Source organism: Ptychodera flava, chromosome 2, assembly GCF_041260155.1.
Source record: "Ptychodera flava strain L36383 chromosome 2, AS_Pfla_20210202, whole genome shotgun sequence".
Classification (NCBI taxonomy): domain Eukaryota; kingdom Metazoa; phylum Hemichordata; class Enteropneusta; family Ptychoderidae; genus Ptychodera; species Ptychodera flava.
In genome coordinates this window covers 28,102,120-28,120,079 of record NC_091929.1, presented here as the reverse complement: position 1 = coordinate 28,120,079, position 17,960 = coordinate 28,102,120, and the positions used below count along the sequence as shown (strand labels likewise).

General features: G+C 38.5%; 2 long non-coding RNA genes across 3 annotated transcripts in view; both read left to right on the top strand.

The window, feature by feature from the left end:
• Positions 1 to 11,625, top strand: part of LOC139118445 (uncharacterized) — a 48,595-nt gene extending 36,970 nt beyond the window's left edge. Inside the window, exons 1-3 of one of the 2 annotated variants that reach the window (XR_011548716.1) lie at positions 2,668 to 2,819; positions 7,918 to 8,094; positions 10,638 to 11,625. This is a non-coding gene — a long non-coding RNA (uncharacterized lncRNA). Of the gene's footprint in view, positions 1 to 2,667; positions 2,820 to 7,917; positions 8,095 to 10,637 lie in introns of those variants that run through there. The other variant, XR_011548715.1, reaches the window with a different exon arrangement.
• Positions 11,626 to 12,961: 1,336 nt separating this feature from the next.
• LOC139147810 (uncharacterized) lies at positions 12,962 to 15,842 on the top strand. The gene is made up of 3 exons (XR_011555802.1): positions 12,962 to 13,037; positions 14,286 to 14,495; positions 15,028 to 15,842. It is a non-coding gene; the product is annotated as an uncharacterized lncRNA (long non-coding RNA).
• The last annotated feature ends 2,118 nt before the right edge of the window (positions 15,843 to 17,960 follow it).

Here is a 17,960-nt window from a genome sequence, read left to right as displayed (position 1 = left end):
CCGCGCAATCCCGAAAAGAAGTCTCTTTCAGAATTTTCGTCAATGTGTCAAGGCATCTTTGAGAGAAATATTGATCGAGGTCGTACGGCGTACGGGCCCTCGCGCGCTCTGGCCCTTCCGCCTCACGATCGCGGTCAGCAAAACCCGTATCAGGGCCGTAAATATTATGACCTACTGCCTGCTCCATCTCGTCCTCTAGTTTGTCTTTGAAACCATTTTCAGAATCAACCGTTTTGGATTCATATTCGTAAAGTATGGATTAGATCACGGTGTGAAGGGGTCGTAATAGGATCCAAGGGTATTTTGAAATCATTTTCAGTTTTAGGGTGCACGCGAAACGAAAATGAAAGTTAATACTTTAAATCATCCTTAGCTTGAGGAAACTTCAACGAATAATTCCAGAATCCTTTACAATCAAAAATACCCTGAAGAGGTCGGGGTTGGTTTGGAAAATTTGGAGTAGATAAACTAGAGTATGATAAAATAAAATGGCCAATTCTGTATTCACCTATTGCGTAAAATTGACTGGACTACAATAAGACTATCAAAGTGCAAAACATTTTGCAGGTTTGAAAACCAGTCGATACAATATAGGGTCAAAGAAAATAAGGTTAATATTTTGAAATGTCATAAAACTACTTATTTCGTCATCAAATATTACGAACAAGTGGCAGGACAGAGTTTATATGAATTTCAAAGTGTATGGTTGCTGAAAATCCACCCCACAACCTTAAACAAACTCACGGACAGACAACGATTAATGAAAACGTAGGGTAACCGTTATAAATAAAAAACCCTAGACCATTATAAAAATTACAAACAAACTTTGGGGAAGTTAGGAAATAGAATCACACTTGGCTTTTTTCTTTCATTCGCAATCGAGATGCAAAAGTATATCGTTATTCAGCGTGTACCCATGAGTGTCCTGCATTCCCGGTATTGTGCACGTGCACGCTCTCTGCTAAAAATAAACATTCATTTGAGATCAGGCAATGCATGTTTAAAGAATATCTAGCATGTGAACAACGGAAGTTTAGAGAGGGGGTGTCGTCTGATGTGGCTCTCCAAAAGCCTGAAGCTATGTTCCTTCCGTGTTCTCATAAATTCAATCGAGCACCGGTCTGCTTTTTTTGGGGGGGGGGGGGAAGGGGGAGTGTTTCCCAATGTCCAGAAAAATACGAAAGTATCTGCAACATTATGTTGCTAGTTCGCCGTATCTTTCCCGGAGCTTCTGGATGCGAACTTAATAAAAAATATCTTCAGTAAAAGTTTAGCCGTCACTGAGTGTACTCGTAAAGCAATCTCCGATGATTTCATTTTAGTACAGCGGCGCATGCGCAGCGCACACGCCATGGCCTTGAGCGTTGCGTAAAATGTCAAAACAAAATGTTCATTTCAGTCGACAATGTAATTTCATGATGAAATTAATAATTTACGATTAGATGAAACGGCGGTCTGTAATCAATACTGGACGACAATTTTCCTCTATAGGCTACTGTAATTATTTGCCTCATATTTGTGCCAAATCGAAAAAAAAATCCCCGGATTTTGTCGCCCACACACGTGTTCTTGTTCTGGCCACGTGAGGCAATCGTGTAGAGTGAACAAACACGAGCGCGCAATCCTCATATGTGTAAACGGCTAATTACTTTCATATTGAAAAGAAATTGCCTTATTCAGTATGATTTCCTCGGACCATGGGAAATGGTACGCTTGGGACTTGAGCAGTCAGCCCCAGCAATCTTTCACGAGATCAGGTGAGACGGAGACAGGAGCCGATAACTGTTCACGTCGCGCTCGCCTTCCTGCGCATGCGACCGTCTCGTTTCAGCTCGTTGCTGCTGGCTTGAAATTCAAGCTGGAATAATGAGCGCTCGCGATGAAAAGAGGCACTGGAAGATGTTTTGAGATTGTTTGTATCCGCTCTATCATTGCCATGCCTGTACCAGGGACACGTGTCCAGCGTGCGTAAAACAGTTTGTTTTTGATGTAGGAGTATACTTTGTAACAACTGGAGGGGACATGGAAGATTCGCGTCGTTGCAGGTTTTTGTCCGGTATCTCTACCGCGTGTCTGGGCCTTCGCCAATACTCAAAAACACGGAGTCGAGATACAAGATTAGTTTTTTCCATGTTTTTAAAATTCCCCCTATCCCCCTGCAAGACTGCCTTGCGCGGTTTTATCGATTCATGCTAAATCTTTTAAGTTTATATTTTGTCCACGGCGATTCGCAGCAGTTCAACACGACAAAGGAAACAAGTGGGCTGCCCACTCAAGTCAAGACCGTTAAAACTAGCAAAGCTTCCTTGTATCCGGTGTTGTGTTGTTGTAGAATGCAGGTCACCATCAGCTAAATTGTCTCATAAAAAATTCAATTACACTTGGAAACCAAAAAGTGATATGTAGACATGTGCAAAAATAGATTTTCAGAATATCACGCCGAAAGAACGCGCTGTCATATATCTAAATTAATGTATGAACCGCCGGTCAGTGCCGGCTGAAGTTTGTCCAAGGATATTTTTTCCGGTTGCTATTTTTTCCTACATCGCCAACTCATGTTGGAATTTCTCGGGGGTGCTGCTCGATAGATCGTTTCCACCAAATATTCTAGGCCCGCCCCCAGACTTCGAATGGTCGTCTCCTTAGGCGAGAACGAAGAAAACAAACAAAACAAAAAAATTAGCATTATGTTAACGGGTGCTGATTCATGAATCGATCGATCTCTTTAAAATAAAAGCGTGTTGAAGCGGGTGTTAGGTCCAGTGACTCGTCGGCGATAAAACCAAACCTGTCGGTCCGGGCATTTCGACGACCATTCGGTATGTTTGCCTTTAAATTCTCTCTCTCTCTCTCTCTCTCTCTCTCTCTCTCTCTCTCTCTCTCTCTCTCTCTCTCTCTCTCTCTCTCTCTCTCTCTCTCCAGAGAAGTCGAAGACATTCAGACATTCTCTTCCACGGCGATAGATTACATTTCCAATGTCTGGCTCGAATACTGTCATTGAGGTGTTCATGCGAGCACTTTTCCATTCCCCAGCTTCAGACTTTCTGACGTTACCCGTTAGGATCAGAAACTGTCGCCTCGATTTTATATTTGGAAACGCAAAATCGGATACCGTGACCTCGTCACCCGACAAGGTCAGGCAGTGCATCGTAGCGATTGTTTTGACAAGATTCTTGACTTTCTGTTGAAGTATCTCCGGGCGATAGGTGTTACTTGTAGTCAGCGGCATCGAAAGAAACACGCTGCCGAAAAAGGCAGGGTTCAATAAGTCATCTTTCGGCTTTTAACGTACTGGTTCGCCGGACGCGCAATCTTCTTTCTTACTTTCAGTTCCACATGCGATCTCAAATTGATCATGACATACTATAAGCACTAGTTTTCTTCATAAGTATTCCCATCTGATCTTTTCGGCAATATTTTGCCGAACTTTGTTCCGTAACGTCGAAATGAATTTTGTTTCAATCGAAAGCGCTGCATACGCGCTGTTTACCCGTGACGTTTTAAATGTTGTTGAAGTTTCTTTATTTCCAAACTTGAATGTAAAAAATGTGTGAATTTTGTTTCAATTGAAAGCACTGCCAATATTCGCTATTTATTCGTGACGTTTTCAATGCAGAGAAGTTTCTTTATTTTTGAATGTTTTTATGTAGAAAATGGTTTTGTCTGATATTGTGCTAAAGTACTATTTGGGAAGCGTTTCCCGCCAAAAATATTCTTGTCGTCTGCAATGTAATTATTCTGTTTTTGAATCGGTATGCAGGGCACAACTGCCTTTTAGTACACCGTCGTCCAGCTTTTTCCCTTATCGTACCACGGGAATACTTTAATAGATGTATCGTCAAAACGCAAGCATTCTGTTTGTCTTGTTAAATTTAGAGTCGCATTTGTTGACGAGAAGTGTGCAACCGCCCGGACTCTGCAGAGAAGTTCTGCAAGTCACGACTTCTGCTTTGGCGGTAGGCTTCCTGCATTTAGAGTGCGATTTCAAAGTCATCGATGGTGAACAACCCCTTTGTGATCGAAATATTACATTCTGTACAATTTTACCTTCACAGGAGGGACATGGAGCTAATATAGCCGGCTCTTGACATAGTAGAATTGTCATAGCAACAAAACAGCGATTCGTTTTGCTTTAATACAAGCCTGGTGTATATTCTTGATCTCGTATTACCCAAAAACAACTGAGAGGGCGGCCAGGGCAGGGGGAGTTGCATTGACGGACACAAAAACACAGAAAGACAGACCGAGAAAGGTGAAAGAAAGAAATACACACATAGTAAGACAGACAGAGAAGCAGTGACAAATAGAAATACAGGACATGGGCAGTCAGACAGTCAGAGAACTTTACAGAAGAAAGGAGAGAAAACACAGGAAAGACCTTCTAATGTTCTATGGAGGAAAGATACAGACAGTGAAAGGCCACGGATTTAGACCATGAGCCAGACAAACAGACAGACGTAGTTTGCACAGAAGGATAACAAATTAGTAATGATGACAGGAAATTCAAATCAATTGCCAGCAATCCCCGTAATCGAAATACGGCATTACGCACTTAATAGGGAACGACCCTGTAAACTCAACACCATCAGTTAAACAAAGAATGCTAAGCGAAGTTTAAATATCGGGATTGAACGTGAGATAAGAATCGAAGCGATTCCGCTGTCTTCAGCAAGCTGTGTCGATTCCGTGACTCATCCGTGTTATTTCATCGTGTTTTGATCCCGAGGCGATGAGGGCGTGGAAGGAATAAAGAATAACTCAGGCGGCCGTGCCTTAGCGAGAGCGTATCACACCGTCTGCCCGGGGATAAAGTCGCATCGTGTAATAAGATATGGGAATCAGTTTGAGAGCTCAGCAATAACGCGTTTTGTGTTTCGATTGGGAAAGCCATTCACATGTTGTTGATGAAACAAAAAGGTAACGACTTCAAGGTTGCTGAGCATCGCCCTGGAAACGAACACTCATAGATTGCCTGTGTCTAAAGAGGGCGCTTCAATATAGTACACGATGCGCCACAGTCGAATTACTTTTTAGCTTCAATTTTTCCATGTGCGTCGATTTGAAAATGGTGGACTCATCAACTCCCGGATATCCTCAAAGTTGATCGCAATATTAGAGTATTGAGCAGAGATTGCAATAGCCTATTGCACTTGACTACTAAGCTTAAAGATTTTTACAAAGCTTCGACATGTGTGTGTATCGGGCTGCTTTGATATTTCTGTCGTTTCCCCGAACATGAATGGTCTCAAAACGCTTTGCGAACAGTTTTGGGATGCAAATTGCAATGACTAAAATATTGACATCGTTTTTGATGTGTCAGGGATCGATGTGTCTTGGTATCTACCACTGGAATATTCATAAATGTAAAATTTCAACGATCGAATATAATTTCACTGAGCTACGACTACATTCAAAATCTTGAAGCAACTCCTACTTGTTAAGTTTGGCCAGGCAATGTGAAAAAAATCTATCACAAAGAACGCAAGCTTTTCCCAGTCTCCACGGGCCGTGTTCAAGTGAGCTTGTTGAATGGCGCGAACGCTAATTGTTTTTCTTGTTATTTATTTATCCATTTATTTATTTCTTCGTTTGATTTTTTGAAGGCATCATCCAGCATGCGAAAGTCACGATACGGCCCACTGCCCGGTACTCCATAGAACGATGGGGGCGTAAACTGCCTGACTTCGAGACACACCGCCCTACTCGAGTCTCGAGCCCCTATCTCGATCTCACTATTTGTCAATAGTGAGTCGCCTACCCAGAGACTTACTTGGCCAGGTTTCCAACTCGCCAGACTCCGACAGTGAGTCAAGCACTGATACCCCAAAGCACTACGCCTTCCCAGTATACAGTTTTTGCAGTGACCTTGAAGGTGATTAGCTGACATACACACGTGCATTCAGATCTTAACCCTTTGAGTGCTGTGATTTTTCCCACCAAAATTTTAGTACATTTTACCAATTATTATTATTTTTTCTGTAGTTATTTGGATAATTTTGGACAAAACGTGCATTGCATTTTATCTGCTAAAATTTTAATCAAAATTTTTGCAGACATACGAAATAAATTGACTGGGGTATATTTTATAAAGGCAACAAAAATTGACTTTGGCGCTCAAAGGTTTAACGTTAAAAACTAGGCTTAGCTTAGCCTAATAGTGGCTTGGCGCTTAACTTTGTCGCCCTTCAATAAAAAAAACCATGGAGTGAATATTCACTCGTTCATGTGCCATGTTTTCTTGAACTACTGTCTTTCACTGAATAAGTTCTCATCTGTATTTATCGTGCTTTCGCACTCTGGTACTTCGGAAAGTGCCTCGCTAAGCTTTCGTTATCAACGACGCGCTCGCGCCTCAAAAGACATGGTAATCCCGTCGACATCATTTCAAAAAGTTTAATCCTTCAGTATCTTCAGTTTGGACTCCAATAAAGCCAAGACGGTAAAAGTGAAGAGCATTCTCAATATTGTGTAAGATTAAAAATGAAATAAATTTTCAAAATCAACTTTCAAAGTTATAGTTACACTTTACAATATGCTTGGCTAATCTGTCGAAAAACGGCGCTATTCCTCTGGGTGTACCTATATCATCAAAACCGTTTAATATGTTTTTGATCAACCTAGGAAGTAGGACTCTTTATTTAGACCGTCAAGAGTCGACAAAGGTATATACTTTTAACAATGTTGGCAATATAATGGAGGTAAAAGTTCCCCATAAATAGCGGCGAGAAAGTAAAGAATTTACCTACTGAGGGCGCTGTGCAATGCAATTTCATGGGTAGCAATAAGTACATGGTTTCACATCTTCTCATGAGCAACATTTTATTGCAGTTGTATCTTCGTGAGTGTGGTTTTTCGGGTACTTTGCATTAAAAAGTTTACACATATACATACATACATACACACACACACACACACACACACACACACACACACACACACACACACACACACACATATATATATATATATTATAAAATTTATATATATGTATATATAATATATATATATATACATATATATATATATATATATATATATATATATATATATATATATATAGTGCATGCATGCATTTGTTTATGTAATTATTCTCACAATGATACACACATATATGTGTGTATGCGATATATAATATTTCTTTTCTTCACAGAATTATTTTCTCAATGACAACATTTTACCTCCCATTTTTCATTCTTTCGTTTATCTATGTGTTGATAATAAAACAAATCCATAAACAGCCTTAGAGAGATAGGAAGGCATCAACCATTTATCATGCAATGTATTCTTGCACCTACTTTTCAAAATGTGTCATTGGGAGAATCTACAGGATAACATGTGGGGAGAATCCATAGGAAAGCATGTGGGGAGAATCCGTGGGATATTATGTGGGGAAAATACACAGCATAGTATGTGGGAAGAATACACAGGATAGCATATGGGGGAAATACACAGGATAGCATGTGGGGAGAATACACAGGATAGCATATGGGGAGAATATACAGAATAGCATGTGGGGAGAATCCATAGGATAGCATGTGGGGAGAATCCGTGGGATATTATGTGGGGAAAATACACAGCATAGTATGTGGGAAGAATACACAGGATAGCATATGGGGAGAATGTACAGAATAGCATGTGGGGAGGATACACAGAATAGCATATGGGGAGAATATACAGAATAGCATGTGGGAAGAATACACAGGATAGCATGTGGGAGAATCAACATGATAGCAAGTGGGGAGAATCCAGGGGATATCATATGGGGCATCCACAGGATAGCATATGTGGAGGATCCACAGCCGGGATATAGCATATGGGGAAATCCGCAAGACAAGCACAACCTTTTGTAAGTTTCCCATTCACACTCAGATCTTTTGAAGAGCACTGACTGATTATTTTTTTACTTTAATTTTGCAGTAACCATGGAAATAAATCAGGTAATCTTCGCTGTCATGGTGACGATTTTGTTTGTAGCAAACTGCTACGCTCGTCCACGTAACCAAGGTGACGATGTATTCTGCTCCAGAACTTACAGCATGGTTGAGAGCGTATGCGATGGTTGCTACGCAACGACTCAGGATTCCAGCCCTAAAAGTAAGAACTGTAGACTATTCATTTTTTTCGCCTTTCCATCGTCTTGTTTTAGAAAAAAATAATTTGAAGTCTCAACAATGCAATTTTACATTGAACAGGGGCGGAATGTAAAGTTCCGTCATCCTTTCTATTTGTCTGTCTGTCTTGCAGGCTGCATGTCTGTCTTAGGAGTCTGAACCGTTTGAGCGCCATAATATTTCCCGCCAAAATTTTAGTACAACATTTTACTAATTTATGCATTTTTAGCTCACGTGTTCACACGTGTGCTAATGTCATAGTGATGTCTGTCTGTCTGTCCGTGTGTGTGTTTGTGTGTGTGTGTGTGTGTGTCTGTCTGTCTGTTTAAACGATAACTCAAAAACACCTGAACAGATTCAAGTCAGATTTGCTACACAGGTACCATATGCTACTTGCAAGAACTGATTAGGTTTTAGTTAGTGTTGCTTGCATATTAATGAAGTTATGCGATATCATTTTTTTCCGTACAATGGTTTCCCTATGGAGACGGTAATGACAGTGTAGGCATATATCAAGAAATACTGCACAAAACTGCATGAAACTTTTCACAGATGACAATCTCAGAACATAATGATGATACTGTGAGTGTCATGTCAATTATCTGCTCATTTGCATATTAATGAACTTTTGTTATTAGTGACATAACTCTAAAATTCCTGCACCAGACTTGATGATACGTGCAACAAATATTGATCTGATATATATCTAATTATACTTAGAAGCATTGGGCTGTGTCAAGTTATTAAATAGCTTATTTGCATATTTTATGAAGTTTTATTATTAGTCATATAACTCTGATATAACTGCACGAAATTTGATGAATTCTGCTGCAGATACTGATCTGACTGATATCTAACTGTGGTGTAAAGCACTTAATAGTGTCAAGTTGATTAAGGGTTCATTTGCATATTTAATGAACTTAGTAATTAGGTATATCACTCTGAAATTACGGCACCCAAGTCAGTGAAATCTGGTACAGATATTGATCTGATAAATATCTAATTGTACTGACAAGCATTTGGCAGTGTCAAGTTAACAAATAGCTCATTTGCATATTTTATGAAGTTTTGTAATTAGTCATATAACTCCAAAATAACTGCACCAAATTTGATGAATCTGCTGCAGATACTAATCCGATAGATATCTAATTGTGGTGTAAAGCATTTAGTTGTGTGGAGTTAATTAAGGGTTCATTTGCATATTTAACGAACTTTGCAATTAGTGACATTACTCCAAAATTACAGCATTACATTTGATGAAACTTGCTACAGATATTGATCTGATAAATATTCAATTGTACTGAGAAGCATTGGGCGTGTCAAGTTAATAATTAGCTCATTTACATATTAAATAAAGTTTTGTAATTAGAGATTTAACTCTGAGAGTACTGTGCGAAAGTTGATGAAACCTGCCACATATAATGATATAACAGATATCTGACGGTTCTTATCACACGCCTCACACGGTGTCCATTATATTGGTATGAATTGGGTTTATTGACAGGAATATCGAAAAACATAATACAATAAATCCTCGTCAGAGATAGTTACTCTGGCAGTAGAACGTATACACTTATAGTCTTGTCAGAAGTCTGTCTTCCACTCCGCGTCGTGTGCTCAATTGAACTGCTGTCAGAATGTACACTGTCTGTCTTTGTTCTTGTGTTTTGGTTAGTGATTAATCTGAGGTCTGCAAATGTTGCGTAACATCTCCTTGCTCGTCGTCGTTTGAGACAGGTCTTAGGTACAATTGTTTTACACAATTTTATAACAGTCAAAAAGTATGCATTAATTCATGTCATACTGTATTATTTCATGCGTCCAGTAGTGTCTGATCAATGTCAATACATGTCGAGTCATCAGCAGTCAATTTCAAGCTTGATAACCAAGTTTGTAATTTTGTCAAACTCAAAATCTGTACCAGTCATTCATATAACACGTCATTCCTTCCATTCAGGGGTCACATTAGCACTCGTTGTTCGGTTGAGTAAATGCTAAAATTTTCTAGTCTGTTCACTGGATATCAACACGTGAGCACATTCAGTTCATATCTAGTTATGGAATTCCTTTACAGTTATGGACCTAATTGACATCATTTTCTGTTGGCTAAAGTTATTTTAATCAAAGTGTCTGAAAAAAATATCCAAAAACACTTGTTGGTATTTTATTTTACAAGGTGCAAAAATTTAATTGTTCACTCCAAAGATTAAGCTCTTTACTGCCAGTAAATTATGCCCCAAACCACGATGGCGCCCTCCCTAAGACTCACAAAACTACTGCAGGTGGCGTATCATAACAGAGGAATGTAAGGGAAAAAAGAAACCAGTAAATCGGGTGATTTGCATAACTGTGCATAAAGTTTCACTTATGAATAATATTACCTATGTAAAATTGCATGTATTGTAAGGTACTGATTTTTTTCTCCAAACTGAATCTACTGTGTACTGATATTTCAAAATTGATGACAACACAAATATATGTTGGAATTTTATCATTCTAATGTTGTCCTTTGCGTTCTCTTTCTAGGTGAGTCGGCCATGAATGAATCCGTTCAAATTCAAGATGAAGATTTGAGGGAAAAGATAAGGGACAAGTGCTGCAATCGACGCTGTACCATCCATAAAATGATGCAATTTTGTTGTGAAGCAAGGCGAAACGAATTTCACAAATTTTTGGCACTAATGGGGAACACAGACAACTGAGAACGTACGCCCGCCATTTGTGTTACCTCCTTTTTCGTGACTTTCACTTCCTGTTTAGCGCCCTCATTTAGACGTCACTTCCGCTTACAGTACTTATTGCACCCAGACAACCGAGGGAAAGGGGAACTTCAAGTACTTCGCCGATACTAATCAGAAAAAGACAATGGCTGCCCATGTTACACGATGACATCGTGAACTGGTGCCCGTTCGAAGTCGAACAGCGAGGCGAATTTTATTACAACTCAGCGTTTTCTTGAAGTACACCACCGAAATGTTTTGGTAAAATACCGTTCGACCCAGGCGTTACGGACCCATAGAGAATTGATATCGGCAATACTGTGTGAATAACATGAATCCACATCCGATGCCGACGTCTCGGGACAATATACCTTCATCCCCACAGTGGACCCACGTGCACGTTTTCTGTTTGCAAATTGAACAGTAACCAGTGCCTACATGCTTGAAGTTAGTTTTATCCAGATTCCACCTGTAAAATATATCACAGCTTCAATTAATATTTAACTCTTTCCGAAAGCTGTCATATTTTCGATACAGAGAACCCGCAAAATTTTCGACAAATATCCCTCAGAGACACGTTTCCTTTACATTGCTGATAGTCTACATTCATAGTACACTGTTGAGCACGGATCTTATGCCCTCCCGAATCGGCATTGAATCATTTACGAGTAAAGAAGTTCGCACACCCATCTCTTTATTTCACTATTTTGTACATATTGTAATGATTGTGTTATGTAATCTATTTATTTTACATTTGTTTGCTAATAAAGGTGTTGTCTCATAGCAAAAAAGGATGTTGATTTGGACTTGATGCGTGCTAACTGCTCTTTTCACTTGGTAATAAGAGAAAATTGCTCGGTACTTGATTTTTGCCGAGAGTTAAACATCCAAACCTTACAATGAATAAAACACAAGAAATTATAGCTGTAAGTTTTGATAATATTTACATTATGTTAGTTGTCGAAGACTATTATATTTTCATGATTTTACAGTCTGTAAAGAGCGTTTTGTGTGAAATATGCTATGTTATGTTAATATTGTAAAAATGAATCTACTCTGGACTAGTATTCAAGGCTGATTTCGGCAGAGTTGGGAGTTGAGCATTAATATTTCGACAAGAGGTTTTGGCGTAGACAAGATATTGTGTTTTACGGTCAGAAAATAAATCAAAAGCTACATTTAATTGAGCTATAAAATAATGATCCCCCAGAATAAGATTTGTGATCTTTTGTCAATACTTGTTTCAGGAGACTCTAATTTATTCTGACTCGTAAGTAATAATGAAAATCTAGGCCAAGAGTTGTACTGTCTGTAAAGTGCCACTGAAATCTTATTTGCCCTCATTTGATATTCAAAAATGGCCACCAATATCCGTTTTAATTCTTCGGTGAAATTTGATATTTTAAATTTTTTCACAGTGGCTAGACGAAGGAAAAAATATTGCTTTTCCTGAAGCCCTAGGACAAGAACTCTGAAAGCCAACTTTGAAAAAAACATAAAAAAACAACGAAATCTTCGACTAACATTCGGCCAAACTGCAATACTTTAAATGCCCGTGGGTACTTGAGATTTTCAAGATAGTATGCGCCTGGAAAGTGAAAGACTTCATCTTTTGCTAAAACTTTCCTCAAGTAATCTTTCAACCATTCTCTTTCGAATAAAGCATAGCAATTGGTGGTCACCGTGCAAATTTTGGTATTTGAGAAACAAATTGCCCAAGATTTGCCAACATATGAAGTTCAAAATGGCTGCCATCCCTGTGTTAACTCTATGATGAAAAATACCATTTTTGACTCCATTATGTATCCCCGGGGCGCATTCTACCTTAAAGGAACTCATTTCCACGTGCCTTATTCAAACTGCCAATCATGATCTCAAACATATGTTTGAGATTGCCGGAACTGTTGTTATTGTATAGTTGGTGATGTAGATCACTTTGTATGCTGCTCAGAGCCACACTACACAGTTTTCATCTCATCGGCAAGTGACACGGATCAATAATGGTCGTCTTGACCGACTTCTCTTCGTGCGAAAGTTACAATTGATTCAACCTGTCAGCCAAATTGAGTTCTATTGCTTCCGATAGCCTCACAGAATAAAATAAAGGGCGAACTAGCCTTCCTAGAGCTGTACCGGCGCACTTCTAGACTACAATCCGACGAAGAGAACCCGAAGAAAGAGAGAGGCAGGCGAACAAATTATACAGGTACAGTGAATCGACCCGTATTGAAATTCTGAAGAATGTTTTCACTTCTATGTCATAAAAATCACGAAAATGTAGTTTCTGTGTTTGGTTTTTTGAAGTGAAGTGACTGAAACTCGTTCATTATCTTTCGGATTGATGACAATAAGGCGATAGCAAACAGGACAATTTTCGTCTGACGATAACCATGTGCTAAATTATGTTACCGCAAAGAAAAGATAGGTATTAACCCTTTGAGCGCCAGTCTATTTTTTTGCCTTTCAATTTTTCTCTGATTTTTGCCACAATTTTGAGAAAAAACTGTAGCCAATGAAATTTTATGTCCATTTGGTTCAAAATCATCAAAACATTACAGAAAAATTCATAAAAATTGGTAAAATTTTGCACTAAAATTTTACAATTCATTTAACAATACTTTTCTTGTGTACCGCTTGTTTGGGGCTCATTTTGAAATCTTCATAATCTTAGTTTTGTTGAAATCGAAGAAACGAATGGCGGTCAGTTTGATTTTCAAGTAGTGGTAAAGTATTTGTTTCCACCGTAACAAAATTTTCACCGTGACTCCCCGAGTTTTATTTTTTTTCCTTTGAAAGAGATTGGTGGAAAGTTTCCTTGCGAAAGCGGGTTTTTAAATTTTGAGGTGCATACTACCTTCAAGGGACAAATTTGGCAATTTTTCATGAATTTTGTTTGATACGAAATGCTCTTTCTATTGTTTGACATGTTGAAAGATACTGAATGAATTTATGACCATGCATATATTCGACCCTAGATTTAGACACAATAGATGAAACCATCGCGAAAATGAATTCACCATTAATTCATTCTCGCGATGGTTTCATTTAATTTCTCTAAAACCGGGGTCGAATATATTCATGGTCACCCATTTATTCAGTATCTGTCAACATGTAAAACAATACAAATCGTATCTCGTATCAAACAAAATTCATCATGAAAAATGGCTGACTTTGTCGCTTTAAGGCAGCCTGACTAGTGGACTTTTGCTCAGACGGACGGACAGTCAAGCGAGCGGTCAGAGATCCGGGCAGGCAGCAGAGACAGAAAGCTTAGTATAGACAGAACGGTCGTTTACTTAGGTAGGCCGACCGTTACAGAAAATACATGCCCTGTTTAGAATACATAACTTAATAAAATTCCACTAGGCAGGGGGTCACAGGCAGAGGATAGAAAAAAGAAAGTGATACAAAAGTTTGGGTTTCTGACTTCATTGCATTATTTTACTACCAATAGACAGAACCTCTGCGAACATGATTCAAGTGCGAGCCTTTCTTCTCTCGACTGCCCTGTTGGTGGCGTTTGCGATTGGACAAGTACGCACTGATCTACTCCCGGGAGACGGTGATTACAGCAAGTCAGCCAAAGACAGGAGGGACTTGGATTGCACTCACCTGGTAGATATCATGTCCTTCATCTGTAGGGGATGCTATGCTACCGATCAAGGTATGTTTTGATTTCATAAAGAGGAACCTTTTCAGAGTTTGACATTTACTTCGCTCGCTAGTGTGTGTATCTCTACCAACTGAAGCAAAATACACTTGCGCTTACCAGCATTTACGTCAAACGCCGTGGTTTGTGAGACGTTAACAGCACTGACGCGATAATTGTATACGCTGACTTCCAAGGTATCACTTTATTAACAAATTTTCAGTAGAATTTTCTCTGTGGTAAGATTAAATCAAATACTACTGCAGTAGTTTGGTTCACGTTTCAATCAATTTCGAGGCGCGAAATGTCTGTTTACACATTATTAAGAGTGTACATTGAAGCTCCTAACAGGTTATACTATACTTTGTTAGTTTTCTGAAAAGCAAACTTGATTCATCAAAACGCGACAAGTAGAATTTGACAGTATTTAAACTAACTCACAACGGGTGATTTATTTTTAGGAAGTATTGTGTTTACTTATAGCAGAGGACAATTTTTATTTGGCACCCACTTATCTTTCTTCTTTGTCACTTTCTTTTATAACAAGGAGTCACGGTCGACAAACGTCATGCATCATCGTTTATACCAACTACAATCAGTCCAAGTAAGAAGATGCAGCAGGACTTTATCCATGAATGTTGCCACACGTACTGCTCTTTCGAGCGGAAGATTCAATACTGTTGTAACGCAGTCCAGCAAGAGTTCGCCTTATTCAAGTCCGGATACAGATCATAATTCGAAATGATTCGCAATCGGTTTCCTTTAATTACCATTTTTCTGCAATCACGCCACGATGAACTTTGCGCAATTTACGCCACTCGTCTCCGGCAAAAGAAACTGGGATACTAAGGTTTCGACGCATCAAGACTCGCTCTATTTCGACACAAAAAACATGACTTCACCTTAGATTTCACAGCAATAATCTTCCCCTGCAAATAGAAACAAAGGTTATAAAAACTGACCTTGTGAAAATTCAAAACTGGACATACCCACCACAGTCACGTCTCTTTTGAATGACATGTTTTCCAGGACGGACAGAGTCAATTATATTTCGCAATGAAATTTTTCTGTTTAGCAAACAGAAGGTATCAAATATGTGTTTGATGTATTTAAAATACAAATTAACTTATGAAATAAATGTCACCGAGTTTTAGGGTCGACGAAGACGGTCCAAGTTGAATTTTAATCGAAGATGGGTGCAAATCTCGTCTGGATATTTTATCCTTTCTCTAACTTCACAATCGACAACATATTTTGTTATGCATATTCATTACAGTATATTATGATATTGTATTCTTTTAGAGTTGCAAGTCGTATTGAATTTGTCTCTCTGGATAATAAATTTAGAGATATCAATTTTGCAAAGAATATCTTCTTTGTCTGAGTGTTTCATGTTCAAGCCCCTTCTTGTACTGAACGCATATAAGCGGTCATGTTGACATACAAGTCACGTCAAGTTGCGTCAAGTTCACTTTATCCAGATGTGGACTTTCTGTGATGACCACACTGTATTGGTTGGGTATGCGCCTCAAAACAGTAAATTTGCAACTTTTCTTTAACTTTCCCACCAATCTATTTCACGGTCAAGAATGTAAATCTAGGGTCATTCAAAGTACGGTATTATAGAAATAAATTACCTAAATTGTTGATATTTGTATGTTTACAGTAGTAGTTATCGCTGTGTCAAATATGTTTGGGACAATCTGAAAAGCGAAAACAAAAACAGACATTCAAAACAATACGTTGCAAATTTCAGCTTAAACTAATTAATTTACTCCAAGGAAATTTGCTTGCACATGTAGCAGACCAAAAATGTTTTGTTACAATTTCAGTGTCGGTAAAAACTATAACCGAAGTACGTTAGCTCTTAAAAGAAAAACAAAGGCGGTGTGAAGTTACTTGAACTCGATCATGAAGATATTAATCTTGAGGTGGCGTTGCACATACACAAACAAAGTGTATTTTGCTCAAAATAACTTTTTGCAAAGATTAATTTAATTTCATTTATTTGTTGACAAAGATGAAAATATTGGTTGAGTTCAATTTTAGCATGACAAGCAATTGTAAGTTGGGTGAGAGAGAAGTGTAAATTTATGCACATTTATGCTAATCACCCGACATTCATGGCTTCTTTTTCCTCCTGTTTTCAACATCTCAAAAGAACCTCCACTCTGGCTTGGTCAAATTTTGTGAACTTTTTGTGAACTTGTGAACTTAAAATACTATAGAAAACGACAATTTTGCTTGGCGATAAAGTTATTACATTTTGAATAAGAGTCGGTTCAGTTTTGCTTATCATGACTTTAATCCCTACGCTGAATGCCAGTCTTTCAACCCGTAATGTTAATAGATAATGTAAAACAAAATTGTCGTATTTTTGTACATATTCTCTTATTCAAATGGGTTATAAAATTTCATAAAGTGTTATCAAGGTTTTGAATTAAATTGATTTTTATCATTAATACCAAAATTGAGGTTTTCTACCCCAAATATGTACCCCTTCATTCTTGGAGAAACTATTGCTACCGTACTTAGCTTTAGATTCTCTGTTTTTATATAATGGGGGTGGGGGGGATCATGACATCTCTGATGAGAAATATTGCTTTGAAAAAAAAGTATAGTGGTTTGGGTCCAACGCTACCTGAAGGCATATTGGATTTTGGACAGTTTTATGTCCATCTATATGAATATCAAAGAGGAAACGTCTGACGACACTGGAAAGGCGGCCATTCACGAATATCCTTATCGAAAATTGTCACAGCCATGACTTCGTTTGAAATGGCCATACCAGTTATCAAATTCTAGAGCATTTACTTATTATAAAATTAATTAATGCATATGTAAGTTCCCCGTCTCGAAAGAAATCTCAAGAGAGGGCATTTTATAGTCCACGAACATTTCATCGGAACCTGTGACACAAACTACGAACAATGAGGAATTGGTGTTGTTGACTTTTGTGGAGAGAGAGAGAGAGAGAGAGAGAGAGAGAGAGAGAGAGAGAGAGAGAGAGAGAGAGAGAGAGAGAGAGAGAGAGAGAGAGAGACAGGGGGGGGGGTTCTTGTAAACTGTTTTGTACTCAAAACAAGTACAATTACAGGAATTCGTTGCACATTCCAGCATCCTCAGATTTTATCGACCATGTTCGCGAAGTTGGACTTGTAAACAAGTCAATAAACTAGCTGATGACGGCAGTAATTACTGTATCCAAAATAGAGTATTCTACACAAAATGGTTATGTCCTGAACGAAGTAAAAACAGTGGACGTATTAATCCGGGATGCGATTATTTTGCATTTAAAGGTGTAACATTGCACAGGCTACACAATGATAAAGGTATATTTATAATCTATATGGCTCCCTCTAAATCTCGTCTTAAAATCGATCGATATTCGTAAAATGTTTTGAGCTATCTCTTTCTCGCTGTTTATTTGTCTGACCGGCATAGGTGAATGCACTTTAGACACCTATCTCTTCTTGACGT